At 34.0% G+C, this 18,327-nt stretch overlaps 1 pseudogene; it reads right to left on the reverse strand.

Moving 5' to 3' along the window:
- Positions 1-1,162: 1,162 nt before the first annotated feature.
- LOC132314269 (UDP-glucosyltransferase 29-like) lies at positions 1,163-17,717 on the reverse strand (annotated as a pseudogene).
- Positions 17,718-18,327: the final 610 nt, after the last annotated feature.

Raw genomic sequence — 18,327 nt, forward strand, 5'->3', positions numbered from 1 at the left:
CCCACAAATGCCCACTTTTAAATGGTTAAAAGAATTCTTTGATATCTCAAAGGAACGATATCCATGGGTCTTCGCATTCGTCAGCAGAGCAGCCTTGATTTATATGTGTTTTCAGATGTCGATTAGGCTGGCTGCCAAACTATACGATGTTCCATTACTGGGTACTACACTTTTTTAGGCTCAAATTGTATCTTTTGGAACACTAAAAAGCAGCCTACTGTATCTTGATCAAGTGCCGAAGCCAAATATCGAGCTATGGCATCTACCACAGCTGAATTGACATGGTTTTCCTTTATTCTCTGTGACATTGGCATTTATCAAGCTAAACCACGAATTCTCTTTTGTGACAATATGTCTGCTCTACATATGTTTGTTAATCCAGTGTTTCACACTCGCACCAAACATATAGCCACCGATTATCATACAGCTACCGATTATCATTTTGTTCGTAAGAAAGTTGCTTTTGGCACACTTACCACACAATTTGTTTCCTCATCTCGGCAGCTAGCAGACATCTTCACAAAGCCCCTCTCTCGTTAAGTTTTTGATAACCTTAAGTGCAAACTTGGACTGTGGCTTCCGCCCCAATCAAGTTTAAGAGGGAGTAATAACGCATAATTCCAAGACTTGGTCAAAGGCTCATCACAGAGTATCCCAGATATCTCTCACCCCTGTAACAAACATACCCAATCAAACCCACATTAGTGTAACAAGTTGTGCTTATCCTTTCAACTGTAGAATATTCTATATAAATGTATGTATATAGTGAAATGGGTAAGATTGATTTTAATAGACAACTAATATTTTATTCATTTTCCAATCTTCTATCTTCTTTAACATCACCCTTTAATAAAGCTGACTTTTTTTTACAAACGATCATACTCCAATGAAAACCTTTTTGAGACAATTTTTATATTATAAAATCCATCTACTCTTTTAACCAATGGACATTAATCTAAAAGCAAAGTTGAAAGTATGATTCATTAGAGACAATATTGTAAGTGTGTAATTTTTGCTTAGACTTTTAAAAAATATATATGTAAAGAAACTCTTGTAAATTAAGAATAATTGGAAGAAGTAATTTTTTATTTAAATTGTTTTATTAAACATTCAATACAAATAATGAAAGATAATTCTTGCTATGCGTTTGAATGATCATTCATTAATTTGTCATACTTCCTCTACTACAACGATGAATAAATTCCTCTACTACTTCATCTATCTCTTACTCTCCATTCAATCTTATATTCTCACTCATTTCTCTTGCTTTACTCCTTATATTTTCTCCACTTTTCTCCGCAACCACTCTTCAAATTACCTTTGCTATCTCTTCCCTTTCAAGCCTTCCATTACTACTCTCTCTTTTGACCTCCACACCCACACCAATCTCCTCCAAAAATCTAGCATTCAGTGGCTGATCAATATGCATTGGCATAGCTATGATTGGTACACCAAACTTGATGCTCTCTCCATAACAGAACTCCATCCACAATGACTCACAAACCCACCAGTGCTTGGATGACCTAGAATCTTTGCCTGTGGAGCCCACCCCTCAACAACCATTCCTTTTTCTCCTACCCTCTCAAGCTACCCCACAGGCAGTGCCTCTTCAACCCTAATTCTCTCTCCCATGGGAAACCTAACAACCTATACGAAATTCACCTTGCTAAGCTCTAATCTATGAACCAAATCTTCCATTTCCTCCCTAGAAAGGAAGTTCTCACTCCCAAAACAAACAAACACTGAACAAGACTCATCCTTCTTGTCAAGCCACTGCATAATCTCTATACACTCATCTTCAATATTGACAGGGTCTTTGTAATACCCCTAATTTTCAAAAGGATAGGATTGGAAATAAAATTTTATTTTTCACTGATTAATTGATTTTGTTTTATGACTTAGTTGTTTTGTTTTCTTAAATGATTAATTGTGTTTGCTTAATTGATTTAATTTATATTTGTGTGTATTTAATTTACATGTTAATTGAGATTGTTTTAATTATAACATTTGATTTTATTTAAATTAATTGCCTTAGTAATATGTAACTTGGATTTACCTGTTTAATTACTATACTTATTAAATTGTTTTATTTAATTAATGCAATATTTATTTATTTTCTGTATGATAACTTAGGGTTACTATTATATTTTTTTTGGCATATAATTCACGTATTGGTGAGCAGTCGTAGGTTAGAACTGAGATAGTTTCATGGGCCGGTTAAGATGGGGATTAGGGCTTAGTCTCTTATTATTCGTGGACTAGGGTATCAATATACACCTATAAATATAAAGTAATACATGATTTAGGGTTTGGAGAACAGAATAAACGTATGTTCTGTAAACTACAAATAGAGCCCCAAATTGGTAGTGAAAACCAGAAAGATACAGAGATAACCGGAGTGGGAGTTTGGGTGGTTCACAAAACAGAATCAAGGAGGGAAGTTTAGTGTGTATTACCGGACTGCAGTAGGAGCAGCAAGGGTGGTTTAACACTCAGAGACGTGGAATTAGCTTTGCAAGTTTGGGTTTCAAAGGCAAGTCTTGTTCTTACTCTTTTCCTTTAATTCGTGTTCTATGCATGCCTAGTTAAGACTCCAGGGATTAATCAAAGATTTAAAATAGATGAAACTAATTCTGTATGCACGTTTGAACCAGTTTCTAGTTCCATCATAATACTCTGTCTTATTGTTGCTTAAAAGTATTAACTGGAAACTTGTTGCCGATTGCTTTCAAATCTGGTGTTAGATTCCTATTGTGATCGTATATTAATGTTGGAGGATTAGTCTGAGACATTAAACAAGCTCTAAAATAAGTACTTAAAACAGTGTTTGAATGCACCAAAATACTCTGTTGTGGGTTGCTTATAAATTTTAGACTAAGTTTCTATGATCAGTGATTCTAAACCTATTTTTTTTTTTATGCATGCTATCATTGCATATAAGTGATTTAAAATTTATCTAGGACTGAGTTTAAACCTAGAATAGAGATTTAAAAGCATCACAGAAGCTCCGTTAATCACCGGAGTTGGAGAAGACGAAGCTGGAACGGGCAACGGCTGCAAAGGAGAAGGAGCAGGCTCTAAAATTACCTTAGAGCCGGCTCAAAGATGATGGAGCCGGCTCTATTAGGGACTTAGAGCCGGATCAATGTTGAAGGAGCTGGCTCTAAGTCAAAAGTGGAGCAGGCTCAATGTTTTTGTTGAGCCTGCTCTTTCTTGCATCGCACAGTAATGAGCTTTAGGGGCTGTTTGGGCTGTGCAGTGTTTTCTAAAGCTGTTTGAATGCTATGGTAAGGTATAATTAAATGTTAGGGACTTAATTAAATAGTGAAAACCTTTAGTACAATAATGGATTAAGGAAAGGAGTAATTAACAGCTCAAAGAAACGTCCATATGTTGCACTATTTGGCTAAGGAATTTAATTACCAGAACTTAGCAAATTGTTGGTATATGAGTTAATTATATTTAATCATATTGTCCACCATGTTATAAACATAGTGGATTAACTGTAATTTCAACTATGATTGGGTTGGAATCAATTGGTACTCAATGGTTGTTAAATGGTATCAGTTTATGGACTATATGTGGAATTTAAATGCTATGACCTATTTTTAGCTATTTAAATTATTGGATCATGATATTTAGGTTCTGAAGTGAATACCTAATGTTGATATATATGTATGAATTCATATTGGTGCATATTGTGGAGGATGGCAGTTAATTATATAGTGTTGTTTTAGTAACTATGCTATGTTGGAGGATTTGCAAGTTTTATCTATTGGAGCTTAACAAGGCTGTTAAATATTATTTAAGTATATATAATAAATCATATTTCTGGGGTATTAGAAGTAAAGTGAATTAACTGGAATGACCTGTGCTTAGCTTGGGTGTAATTGATGCTTAAATTTCTGTTAACTGTATCAATTCATGGATTATGATGGTGAATGTGAATGCTTGAATTTATTATAGCAATTTACATTATTGGAGTTGGATTTTAGGCTGTATTGAATGTCTAATATTTATGTATATAGATTTACTTATCTTATGCATACTGTGGAGTGTGGTTGATGACTACTTAATATTGTTTTGTCAACTATGTTAACTGGAGGATTGTATGTACCGGTATGGGACGGTGACATACTAGGTATGGATTAGTTCAAACACTAAATCCTACCTAAATTGGAATGAGTGGGATTAACCATAAAAAGGTTAAGTCCTACTTATATGGATATATGTATATGAACCGGTACGGGACGGTGTCATATTGGGGATGGCTTAGCTCAAAATACTAAGACCTACCTAAATTGGATTAAGGTATGGATTAACCATAAAGGTTAAGTCCATCACCTACATGTGTCATATCAATTGTGAATTGAAAGACTTACTACGGTTTCAGGATGGAGTGTTTACATATATCAAACCACTACATAGATGACTGATATTTTGTATAGGGAGTACGGACTTTATATATTTATTTTATGTGCCATGGTATGAGCCTGAGTCTTAGGACCATGGTTAGGGTGTGTATATCGCCTAGGATGGATAACTGGACATAGGTGTTGTTCCCTGGTACGTCTAGGTACTCATGCCCACCTTAGGGTGCGTATTTGCATGTTGCCTTCTATTCAGGCTGAGACAGACCTACTGGACTAGCGAGCGTCCTATAATGTGTACTATCTACATATATGGACTACTCTAGATATTGTTAAGTCTTCCTAGGATGTATCTGCGTATCGGATTACTGTTTGGATTATAGTAGATCAGGACTTGCATGCGACCCACTCTATTGTTTTTCAAGTGTTCGACAGTACCAGTCTTAGAGCTGGATCGTGTTGATGCAGATACAGACACTCACTCTTCCGGTTACATAGGATTTCCTTTCTATTTTAAATTTTGGATTTTAATTCTGTAAATTTATTCAAGGATTTGGGATTAGGGGTCCACTAGGTGGATTCCCGAGTTGTACGGTTTTAAATCATATTAATTTATTTATTTCAAGTTTGAGGATTCTTATGTTAGATTTCTTTCAGCGTATTATTAATTTGTATTTAATTCAGTTTTATTTCTGCTTGTTTACATATTAATTGTTTGGTATCCCTCGGATCTGTGCTCGGACTTGATCACCCGTGGCTCTAGACTCGAGGGGTATCACAATTGGTATCAGAGCATTCGAGGTTCTAGTGTCCTTAGGAGTGTCTTTCGTTAGAAGTCTTCCGCGTTGCGACTCTTAAAAAACTTAGAGCCATATTAGGATTCGTTGTACTCTTTTACAGTTCCTTAGGAGGAGCTGATGTCAATTATTTTTCATCCTTATGAAATGGTTGACACTAGAAGAAGGATGGGGTCCGCGGCGACAGCGAATTAGACCCGAAGGAGTAGAGGAGTACGTTATCAAGTTCTCGATCAGAAGCAGAACTTGGGATTGAAGGTTTAGTTCCAGTTGGCGCTACTTTTCGAAGTATAAGCCAAGGAGGGATATAGGATTGTGTTTTAGGTCACCGCATAACAGGACTAACACGATTTCAGTTGTTCTCGTAAAGGAGACAACCGAGGAATAGGAGTCCAAAAAGGATTCTAGTGGAGAAGATTTCAACATATCCAAGAAAGAGGGACTTGAATGTTGAAAAGCAAGGATCACGCGAGAGTGATCTTGTTCGCTAATAGTATAGTGAACAATACTGGTAGAGTTGGCATGGATCGACCTACAGATAGTTAACCTTAGGGATTACCTTTAGAAAAGATAGATAAAGTGAACTCTTCAGGAGTTTAGGATCGGAAGAAGTTCTTCTCAGAACGAAGCAATGATTTGATGTCACGTTCCGGGAAGTATAGGAAGTAGGTTGTGACGTTCTAAGTTGTCTTATAAAGCTACATTAGACGGTTTATATTCCGCGTATAAGGAGGATGAAGGTTAAGCCTTTGGAATTTGCTGAGGCAAATGGATTTAGTTTGGAGCTATGGCTGGAGCTTATGTTTTGGGGTTGGTTGATTACCTCCGAAACTTAAAAAGGAGATTGTGAACCAATCAGGCACAGTTAATTTCTAAAAGAGATTTTCTTTGCAAGGAGGAACGATGTTTTATGTAGTTTTTATTGTGTTTTATTGTGTGTGCATTATGTGTTTCCTTTTCGTTATTATTTCAGGATCGGGATTACGGTTTCGTTGGGGACATAAATGAATGATCCATCAACTACCGTTTTAGAGGAATAGCGTTGAGTACGCTAGGATTTTGGGCATAGGATCATAGGATTTGGTAGGTATATCTAACTTTTGCCAAACTTGGACATGCGTAGTTATAATACGTTTTCAAGATTGGATAGGTAACCTGGTGGTTCGAGTCAAATGATAAAGACTCATTTGATAGACTGTAACGTTTGTCGGAAGAAATGACTTGGCTAAATATTTTCTCGGAAACTTTAAGCGGGTGTTCCCAAGTCAGCAGGAGGATTTTGGTACTGGTTTAGGTACTTGTAGGAACCTCACCAATTGAGGATAATAGACGGGATTAACTATTCGTTAGTCTATCCTTAATCAAGAATTTGGTTCCTAAGGGTGTGATCGAACATCTAAATATGGGAGCTGGTGTTGCCAGACTAGGGATCCTGTCGTTAGACAAATTGGGAGGCAAGTAGGATGAGGGACATAATGCTTTGTCACAAAGTCTGATATCTAGTAAATAATCTAGATGGACCTTCAGAAATCATTTGATCATTGTGGCCATTTCTCGTGCTAGAGCGGGCCTGACAGAGTAGTTTCCACGGATCTAGATGAGAGATTGCTGATTCTACACAAGGGTCAGGATTCTGGGTGACTGATAAAATTAAATCAGTTTTGTATTGACTATTTTAGAACTGGTAAGATATCAATTCCTACGAATAATACAAATCACGAGATGGCTTAGATGGACAAGTGTGGTGATGCACACTTTGCATTAAGTTGCGTCTAGTGGAGGTGCTGGGGAGAAGGCTGATTTTATCAATCGTTATAGTAATTAAACCTTCAGTGGATTATTTTGGAAAGTCAGTTAAGTTTTCGCATAAGAAAATAATAACACTTGCCATTATCAGGAAAATGGAGGCGATCAACTTTGAATGTTTGGGCTGACCCCATAGGGGGTAGAACCTTAATCCGATAAGTTTAGGGTACTGAAGGAGGTGTAGTAGTTGTCTTTCTGATTCTAGTAAGGTCGGAGTGACTGAGGTGTAAAATTCATAAATTATACATTACAATTAAATGGATAGGAGTATAGTACGACTTATCAGGTTCGTCTGGGTGAGCCGGTACGGATAGAGACAGGTATATCACTGTTTCTAAATGTATCATCTGCTAACAAGGTGGAAAATTAATACTTGAATATCACTGGAGGTTTTAGCCACTTCCTATATCGAGATGGGAGTAGGACTAAACAGGAGGGAATGGTTGGTAGAAGTTACCAACATTAGTTGGAATTTTAATTCCATATGGTTTAAGAATAGTGGGTAGAGCAAGTTCGCTTAAGGACTACACTTTAGTGGTGTTTACTTTGACGTTTCTTATCCGTTCTCTATTGCGTTGATAACGGAGTTATAGCATATGGTTATTCAATATAGAAGATAACCGGTGCTGTGTCCAAGGAGTTTTCTGAAGGTGTTGGAGCAACAACTATGCTTCGCATCTCTAGACGGGATATGCGATCATGATATTATATTTAAATCACGGCAAATATGCTTAGGATTTATCCTAGGTTAGCATGGGTAATTAGAAGCGTTACTTAGCTTTTCAGATATTATCTGCGCTATTGTTGGCACAAGAGGGTTTGTGCGACAATGTCTGGGATTTTGGATAGTAGGTGGTGCCGATCTCTCACTGGTTGGTCCGTCCTAGAAGCGAGGTTATATGATAATACATTGACTTTATGTAAGGATACATTGGAGAAACATACTCTCTTTTAGTAAGGAGTGTGTACGGTTTGGAGGCGCTAATCGGATTTTGTAGATAATTGAACTAGTACATAAGAATTCTCTATCAGGAAATGGTTGTTTTGGAGGAAGGTTGGTTTTCTGTTTTACACTGCCTTTTCACAGATTTGGATAATCGAGTTAGGCAATTGCTTATACTATAGTGTTATCAACTTGTTAAAGTGGTGCATGTATAAGAATTCTATGCGTCTGTTCTATGGAACATGGAGGAATTGTGATACCCCTCGATTCTAGTGCCACGGGTGATCAAGTCCGAGCACAGATCCGAGGGATATCAAACAATTAATATTTAAACAAGCATTGGAATACAAGATGAATTAAAAATAAATAGATAAGCTGAAAGGAAAACTAAATAATAAATCCTTATTTAAAAATCCTCAAATAAATAATGATTAAAATCCAATAGTAAAATCCTCCAATCCTCTGATACCAGTAATTAATTAAACTACAACTCGGGAATCCATACCGTGGACCCCTAATAATATCCTAACTGAAATAACTGAATTGAAATAAAAATGATAAGTAACTAATGAAGACGAGTCCTACGTAGAGTCGGAAGAGTGAATGACTGTCTCTGCTCGGCATGAACAATCTCTAAGACTGGAACTGACGAACACCTTTAGGGATTAGATAAAAACCCTAACCTCCTTCTTCATTTTCTCTTCCTTCCTCTTCCTTCTTTCTCTCTCTAAAATATAGTACGTAATATATTTTCTAACCTCTTTCACAACCCTATAATTATATATTTATAGGTAACTAAAATAACCCTAATCCTTTTCCCATTCCAAGATAAACTAAAACAAAATAAAAATAAAATAAAATAAAATTATAAAAATAAATTAAATTAAATTAAATTAAAAATAAAACAATTAAATTCCTAAATAAATACACATCATCACATACAATTCAATTTAAACAAATAATTAAATCAATTAACAAGTAAACCATTAGCCAAGAAAACAACTAAATTATTAAATGCAATTAAAACTATTAAAAATAATACCGAGACTATCCTTTTTAAATTAGGGGTATTACAGGAATAGTGATCATTACCCTTCGCTAAATATTGGGTATGGTTGGATCGTTGATAGATACAATTTGGGAGTTGTACAAATATGCTTTTTCTTATGCATGGTATATTGTTGGATATGTTGGAAATTGGTGGAGCTCATCTAATGAAACTGTGCCACACGAAAACAGAAATGAATTAGGTAAAGTCCTTAATTCAGAGTTTTGTGAATTCCGAGGACGGAATTCCTTTTGTTAGGGGGGAAGAATGTAATACCTCTAGTTTTCAAAATGATAGGATTGGAAATTTAATTTTATTTTTCACTGATTAATTGATTTTGTTTTATGACTTAGTTGTTTTGTTTTCTTAAATGATTAATTGTGTTTGCTTAATTGATTTAATTTATATTTGTGTGTATTTAATTTACATGTTAATTGAGATTGTTTTAATTATAACATTTGATTTTATTTAAATTAATTGCCTTAGTAATATGTAACTTGGATTTACCTGTTTAATTACTATACTTATTGAATTGTTTTATTTAATTAATGCAATATTTATTTATTTTCTGTATGATAACTTAGGGTTACATTTATATTTTTTTTGGCTTATAATTCACGTATTGGTGAGCCGCCGTAGGTTAGAACTGGGATAGTTTCATGGGCCGGTTAGGATGGGGATTAGGGCTTAGTCTCTTATTATTCGTGGACCCGATTTAAGGTTTGGAGAACAGAATAAACGTATGTTCTGTAAACTACAAACAGAGCCCCAAATTGGTAGTGAAAACCAGAAAGATACAGAGATAACCGGAGTGGGAGTTTGGGTGGTTCACAAAACAGAATCAAGGAGGGAAGTTTGGTGTGTATTACCGGACTGCAGTAAGAGCAGCAAGGGTGGTTTAACACTCAGAGACGTGGAATTAGCTTTGCAAGTTTGGGTTTCAAAGGCAAGTCTTGTTCTTACTCTTTTCCTTTAATTCGTGTTCTGTGCATGCCTAGTTAAGACTCCAGGGATTAATCAAAGATTTAAAATAGATGAAACTAATTCTGTATGCACGTTTGAACCAGTTTCTAGTTCCATCATAGTACTCTGTCTTATTGTTGCTTAAAAGTATTAACTGGAAACTTGTTGCCGATTGCTTTCAAATCTGGTGTTAGATTCTTATTGTGATCGTATATTAATGTTGGAGGATTAGTCTGAGACATTAAACAAGCTCTAAAATAACTACTTAAAACAGTGTTTGAATGCACCAAAATACTCTGTTGTGGGTTGCTTATAAATTTCAGACTAAGTTTCTATGATCAGTGATTCTAAACCTATTTTTTTTTATGCATGCTATCATTGCATATAAGTGATTTAAAATTTATCTAGGACTGAGTTTAAACCTAGAACAGAGATTTAAAAACATCACAGAAGCTCCGTTAATCACCGGAGTTGGAGAAGACGAAGCTGGAACGGGCAACGGCTGCAAAGGAAAAGGAGTAGGCTCTAAAATTACCTTAGAGCCGGCTCAAAGATGATGGAGCCGGCTCTATTAGGGACTTGGAGCCGGCTCAATGTTGAAGGAGCCGGCTCTAAGTCAAAAGTGGAGCAGGCTCAATGTTTTTGTTGAGCCTGCTCTTTCTTGCATCGCACAGTAATGAGCTTTAGGGGCTGTTTGGGTTGTGCAGTGTTTTCTAAAGCTGTTTGAATGCTATGGTAAGGTATAATTAAATGTTAGGGACTTAATTAAATAGTGAAAACCTTTAGTACAATAATGGATTAAGGAAAGGAGTAATTAACAGCTCAAAGAAACGTCCATATGTTGCACTATTTGGCTAAGGAATTTAATTACCAGAACTTAGCAAATTGTTGGTATATGAGTTAATTATATTTAATCATATTGTCCACCATGTTATAAACATAGTGGATTAACTGTAATTTCAACTATGATTGGGTTGGAATCAATTGGTACTCAATGGTTGTTAAATGGTATCAGTTTATGGACTATATGTGGAATTTAAATGCTATGACCTATTTTTAGCTATTTAAATTATTGGATCATGATATTTAGGTTCTGAAGTGAATACCTAATGTTGATATATATGTATGAATTCATATTGGTGCATATTGTGGAGGATGGCAGTTAATTATATAGTGTTGTTTTAGTAACTATGCTATGTTAGAGGATTTGCAAGTTTTATCTATTGGAGCTTAACAAGGCTGTTAAATATGATTTAAGTATATATAATAAATCATATTTCTGGGGTATTAGAAGTAAAGTGAATTAACTGGAATGACCTGTGCTTAGCTTGGGTGTAATTGATGCTTAAATTTCTGTTAACTGTATCAATTCATGGATTATGATGGTGAATATGAATGCTTGAATTTATTATAGCAATTTACATTATTGGAGTTGGATTTTAGGCTGTATTGAATGTCTAATATTTATGTATATAGATTTACTTATCTTATGCATACTGTGGAGTGTGGTTGATGACTACTTAATATTGTTTTGTCAACTATGTTAACTGGAGGATTGTATGTACCGGTATGGGACGGTGACATACTAGGTATGGATTAGTTCAAACACTAAATCCTACCTAAATTGGAATGAGTGGGATTAACCATAAAAAGGTTAAGTCCTACTTATATGGATGTATGTATATGAACCGGTATGGGATGGTGTCATATTGGGGATGGCTTAGCTCAAAATACTAAGACCTACCTAAATTGGATTAAGGTATGGATTAACCATAAAGGTTAAGTCCATCACCTACATGTGTCATATCAATTGTGAATTGAAAGACTTACTACGGTTTCAGGATGGAGTGTTTACATATATCAGACCACTACATAGATGACTGATATTTTGTATAGGGAGTACGGACTTTATATATTTATTTTATGTGCCATGGTATGAGTCTGAGTCTCAGGACCATGGTTAGGGTGCGTATATCGCTAGGATGGATAACTGGACATAGGTGTTGTTCCCTGGTACGTCTAGGTACTCATGCCCACCTTAGGGTGCGTATTTGCATGTTGCCTTCTATTCAGGCTGAGACAGACCTATAGTGTGTACTATGTACATATATGGACTACTCTAGATATTGTTGAGTCTTCCTAGGATGTATCTGCGTATCGGATTACTGTTTGGATTATAGTAGATCAGGACTTGCATGTGGGCCTGACCCATTCTATTGTTTTTCAGGTGTTCGACAGTACCAGTTTTAAAGCTGGATCGTGTTGATGCAGATACAGACACTCACTCTTCCGGTTACATAGGATTTCTTTTCTATTTTAAATTTTGGATTTTAATTCTGTAAATTTATTCAAGGATTTGGGATTAGGGGTCCACTAGGTGGATTCCCGAGTTGTACTGTTTTAAATCATATTAATTTATTTATTTCAAGTTTGAGGATTCTTATGTTAGATTTCTTTCAGCATATTATTAATTTGTATTTAATTCAGTTTTATTTCTGCTTGTTTACATATTAATTGTTTGGTATCCCTCGAATCTGTGCTCGGACTTGATCACCCGTGGCTCTAGACTCGAGGGGTATCACAGTCTTGAACAAGTGGACCTAAAAACACTATCTTTTTGTTAGCCAAAACTGAGAAATAATCCAAATATTTTCTCTCTATCTCTCTCGATAAAGACTTGATCAACACGGCGTTACAAGATTGCTCGAGGGCTTGGACGAAGTGTTCTCCGTCTGTGACTTCATTAGTAGAAGCATCAATCAAGCCATGGAACGTAGGGCGCTCCGGCTCGCAAAGATAGATAGCTGGAAATGGGAATTGAAGACTTAGGTTATTGATCATATGAAGGATGAAAGAGATGAAGACACTCCTAAAAATTATGAATTGAACAGATAGAATGTTGTGGGAAGAAACAATGGATGATGCCCATGGCTGGTTGAAGTCATAGATGAAAAAGTCTGGTTTTAGGGTTTTGAGGATGTTGGAGAAGTTGGGGCTTGACATCTCAAATGCCTATTTGAGGGTGGCTATGAGATGGGTTGGGAGGCTAATGGTTGTGTGCTAGTGAGGAGGAAGGTCAGACAAGGATGGAAGGTGGAGATCTACTAGTTGTATTGAGAGCGATTCATTTTCAGTGAGCCTTTTCTTGATGGAATTGAGATTGATAGGTGTTGAACACAAGTATATGAAGAAGTTTCTCTTTGTAAGCCTTTTGGCTAGCTCTAGGAATGGAGATATGCGCCCATGAGCTAACCATGGTAGCATTTGTTTTTTTTTTTTTTTTTCCTAATTGATACTCATACACACTTGTTGTTTTTTTAGACTTGAACTCCTAATTTCCAAACAAGAGGCTAATACTGCTAGACTACTGGCCGTTGATTACCAACCCTGACAGCATTAAGGCACTGATACTATTCAGTCTTTCATCTATGCTCTCTCTGTCTCTTTCTCTCTCAACCTTCAATGTGAATATATAGTGGAAAAAGTCTTCTTTTTTTTTCAAAATAATAATAATAATAATAATAAAATGAACTTTGTCCACTATATATTTCTCCACTAGGGTTACATGTGCAATGACGACATTGATGGTACTTTTGTCTTTACAATTATGGGGGCCCAAAATTGAAGTGAGTTCAAAATTAAATGAATTTGTACTATGGATTTTAGAAGTTGGTAGCTCCACTTTTTCTAGAGATAAAGAAGCAATTGCTAAGATATGATAAGTCATATCTCGCAGCTCTAACCTAACTTCTGGTTGGATGTTGTCATGTTGAGGACATGAGATGAATTGAGTTTGATTAGAGATTTAATTTAAGTTGAGATTGTTTTAATTTGAGCAATTTTAAATTGAGTTTAATATGGAGAGACATAACCTTGTGAAATATAAATTTGTAATTTGGCAAAATTAATTCATTGACAAAACAAGTCCGATCGAATTGTAAATTTTTTGTTTGATTTGTCAATATTTAAGATCGGAAGCAGAATTAAAGAAGTGGTCGTATTCATACTTTGATGCACTTTAGGATGATGATAACAACGCATTATAAAGGTAAGTAAGTGTGTGAGGATATTTGCATTGGTTCAAAATTAGGCTTTTTAGGAAAAATTTCTAAGTGTTTCATTCTACCTTACTTAAACTGGTTCAACCTTCTTTGAACTAGTTCAACTTTTAAGGCATCCTATCGAAGTTCAAGTCTGGCCAACTTGAACTGTTTCAACTTTCTCTGAATATATTGGTTCAACTTAATTTCAAATGTGTTTTTCAAATATCAACTTCTGGGCAACTTGAACCGGTTTAACTTTCTCTAAACTGGTTCAACTTTCAAATGTGTTTTTTAAAGATCAACTTCTAGCCAACTTGAACCAGTTCAACTTTCTCTAAATCGGTTCAAGTTTTAAAGTTTTGCAAAGATTCACTTCTGGCCAACTTGAACTGGTTTAACTTTTGCAGACCTTTTTGGTAACTCTTTTCCTGGTCTGTTTTGACTTCCTATGTTGGATAGACTTCTTCAATAATGTCATGCACAAAATTGACTTGTTTCCAAGTATTTTTAGATCTTCCAAAATTTTATATAATATCTCTTTTACTCAAAAACTGTTAGGGTTTTTGGAACATGATTTTTTAACTATTTTTTACAAAGCTTTTTGAGAGATATTTTTCAGAAAATCAATTAGATTTTTTTTTTTTTTTTACTTTTTTTTTTTTTTTAGAGTACACACATAAACACAATAGTGATTTAGAGGTGTTATTCTCTATTTAATCACAATTTGAGCATAATTAAAGATTCAAAAATTTTGAAAAACAAGATCTTATCTATTTTCACATAAAATTCAGATTTGAGGAAGATCACACTTTGAAGTGGTCAAGGCGCGCACTTGCAGAGTGTTATTGATCTACCAACAATCATTCTACAAGATTCAAGACATAAGTCTAAAGTCAAGAGCTATTGGACGGGAGGTCGCAAAGCCAAGGGTGTTCAACAAGTTGGGTCTTGGTAGAGTGAAGGGGTGTGAGCCTGAGTCAAAATTCAGTGTACTTTGTTTTATACATAATGGATCGTTTTATGCTAGAGATAGCGGAAAAAATCTCGAGGTTTGTTGATTGGTTTTCTTGCTAAAAATCCAAGTGTCCTATCTAAAATCTTTACTTTTCTTGTTTTACTTTTCAATATTTATTTTTGTGATTGTGAATGTTTATTCAATCATATTTTTGAATAAATTAATCAATTACAAAAAGTGGTCAAGTTGACCTAATCACCTCCTCTAAGTTATTTAGAGAGTTAATCACAACTTAATCAACCTTTAATTTAATCCGAATCTCATTTGGTAGATTGAATTTTCTCATACGGAGACTCGAACTCTCGATCTTTTATTTTAAAAAGTGAGAAAATGCCATCACGGTACAAGCCCTTTGGTACAATTGACTTTTTTTTTTTTTTTATTTGGTATAATTATGAATGGCATAGATAAGATATTGATTTTGTCCTAAGATCCAACTCAAGTGCCAATTTGTACACAATATTTTACTACTAAGGTATACAATATATCTTACAGCAACTTCAAGACCTCGAGGCAACACCACCTCCTCCTCTAATTGATGTTAAAATGGTCTTGCACGTGCCTTAGAAGAAAATAGCCTGCCATATTTAAAGTTAATAACTCTTTTCAAAGGGTTTGGGAGACCAAAGTTGAGCTTATAAATTGAGTTTATTCCCTTTTGGAAGTAATTTTTTTTACAAAGAGTCATACGTAAAAAAAAACCTCAAGAACAAGAACTTACTAATCTGTGTTATTTTAGATGGTATGATCTTTTCTCTTTAAAAAAAAAAATTGAAAATTTGAACCAAATTAGAAGCAATATTATGTGAGTAGGCGCTTTATCTTACCTTTAAATAAAATAAAATAAAATAATAAATAAATAAATAAAAACTTGAACCTTCATTCTCTTTTTTTAGGAAGAGAAAATGACACTGACACTTTATTTTTTTATTTTTTTTAAGTTAATATTTTTCATAGTGAAGAATTCAATGAAAAAACTTAATAATTTTTATTTATTTTTCTAACAATTGTGTGTTAACTTGAATATATTCTCTCACCCTCCAAGCCTACAAATGGATGGTTATGACTTATGGGCCTTAAATCTACGACGACATTAATACATATGTCTTTTTTTAAATCGATGATACAGGATGTGTTAATACTTGATACAGATGTAAATACTATATAGCAAATGTTATGTTAACATTTAAACTAATATTATTATAACATACTATCATGCTCGACAACTATTTTAATATGATAAAAAAAAACATGGGCACCAAAAAATTATTATTATTACACAAAGAGCTTTGTCAGGATGTGCAAGTCAACCCTGGTTATATATTTTGCTTAAAATACAAGTGGCTCTTTTACAATATTTAAAAGTCCAAATCATGGATTTGTTTAAAGTAAGATTATAATTTTATAGGGCAATCATGATATTGCAAATGAACTGCTGACCTAAGATCTAATTTATTTTTATTTTTTTCACACTCCACCGACTAAAATTTTGTTATATATATCACCAAATAATCTTGTAGTACTTTTCTTCAGTCTGAAGTAAAAGGCTAATATTTGTCCATGTGTGTTAGCCTTTTACTTCAGACTGAAGAAAAGTACTACAAGATTATTTGGTGATATATATAACAAAATTTTAGTCGGTGGAGTGTGAAAAAAATAAAAATAAATTAGATCTTAGGTCAGCAGTTCATTTGCAATATCATGATTGCCCTATAAAATTATAATCTTACTTTAAACAAATCCATGATTTGGACTTTTAAATATTGTAAAAGAGCCACTTGTATTTTAAGCAAAATATATAACCAGGGTTGACTTGCACATCCTGACAAAGCTCTTTGTGTAATAATAATAATTTTTTGGTGCCCATGTTTTTTTTTATCATATTAAAATAGTTGTCGAGCATGATAGTATGTTATAATAATATTAGTTTAAATGTTAACATAACATTTGCTATATAGTATTTACATCTGTATCAAGTATTAACACATCCTGTATCATCGATTTAATATATATATATATTAAATACTTCAAATATTATATATATTATAAAATAGTGAAAGTCATTGGATCATAAACGTGATGATAATCGTCCATCACATCCAAGGGCTGAAATGACCCCGGGATATGATACCTTTGATATTTAAATACTTTTTTGACAAAGGCGAAGTTAGTGTTTGAACATGCACATTAAAAAAGATAATGCTCCATAAAATAGTAACAAAGAAAACTAGCAAATTCTTTCTTCACACTCAATGCTGAATCGATCACAGTTCTAAAATAAATGACAGTGCAATTCTTTATGATCATTATTTGCCCCATTTGGATTGACTTACAATTATATATATATATATATGGGGGAAGGGTTAAGCAAATGTATAAATATGTGGCAAAGGATCAAAAACGTCTTCAGTTGGGCCATACCAGCCCAAACAGGAACAAGCCCAATACAAGCTGTCCCAGGTACCAGGAATTATTTTTAGCCTAAAATTGGGACCATAATGTATTCAAATTGGGCTAGTGTTAATTTGGGCTTCTTCTATTGAATATAATGGGTTAACTTGGGCCTGAAGGTGATGGTCAGAGTGGATCAACGTAAACAAGCAATGCACAATCTTGCAGATTCTCTAATCTAGTTGAAGCCCAACAAACCCTTTCAGCTCTTCTCTAGCATTTTAAAATCGACTCTTTTTGCCACTATACTTGAAGTATATGGTATTCCTTTTCATTTCCATTCTATTTTAATTTATGTTTTTTCAAAAAAAAAATTATACTCCTATTTATTTTTACAATAATTTGAACCTTACCTTTAATTTTACAGCTAAATTATGGCTCTCGGTCGTCAATTTTAATTTTCTAATGTGCTTTTTATTTAAATAATTTGTTAAATTTTCATGAATATACTGTATGAAAAAGAAAGTATTTTTAAACTAAGTATAATAAGTTTTACTTAATAGTAAAGTTGTAATAATAAGTTAATCATATTAGAAATCAATAATTACAAATCTATTTATTTGTTTATTTCATTTTTATGGTAAATTGATATTAATAATAAAATTAAGGTAACTTGTATAATTAATCTTTAGATAAGAAAAAATATATATATATATAATCTAATAAGAAAGGACAAATTTAATGAAAAATGATAAAATAGTATTTTTTGATAAATTTGTCCTTAATTGCAACGAATCAATAATTTAGGGGAACAATTTAATTCAGAGAAGTTATTTGCAAAAGGGCTATAGTAGGGTTTGTGCACTTTACCTAGTTCTTATGATTCTAATGAATTTCAAAGTTCAATGTGATTATTTATTTGTCCATGTTATCTCTCTTCCCTGTTAAATT

This window comes from Cornus florida, unplaced genomic scaffold, assembly GCF_030987335.1.
Source record: "Cornus florida cultivar Cherokee Brave unplaced genomic scaffold, ASM3098733v1 CherokeeBrave_3.0.0_Hap2_Chr06, whole genome shotgun sequence".
NCBI classification, from domain to species: domain Eukaryota; kingdom Viridiplantae; phylum Streptophyta; class Magnoliopsida; order Cornales; family Cornaceae; genus Cornus; species Cornus florida.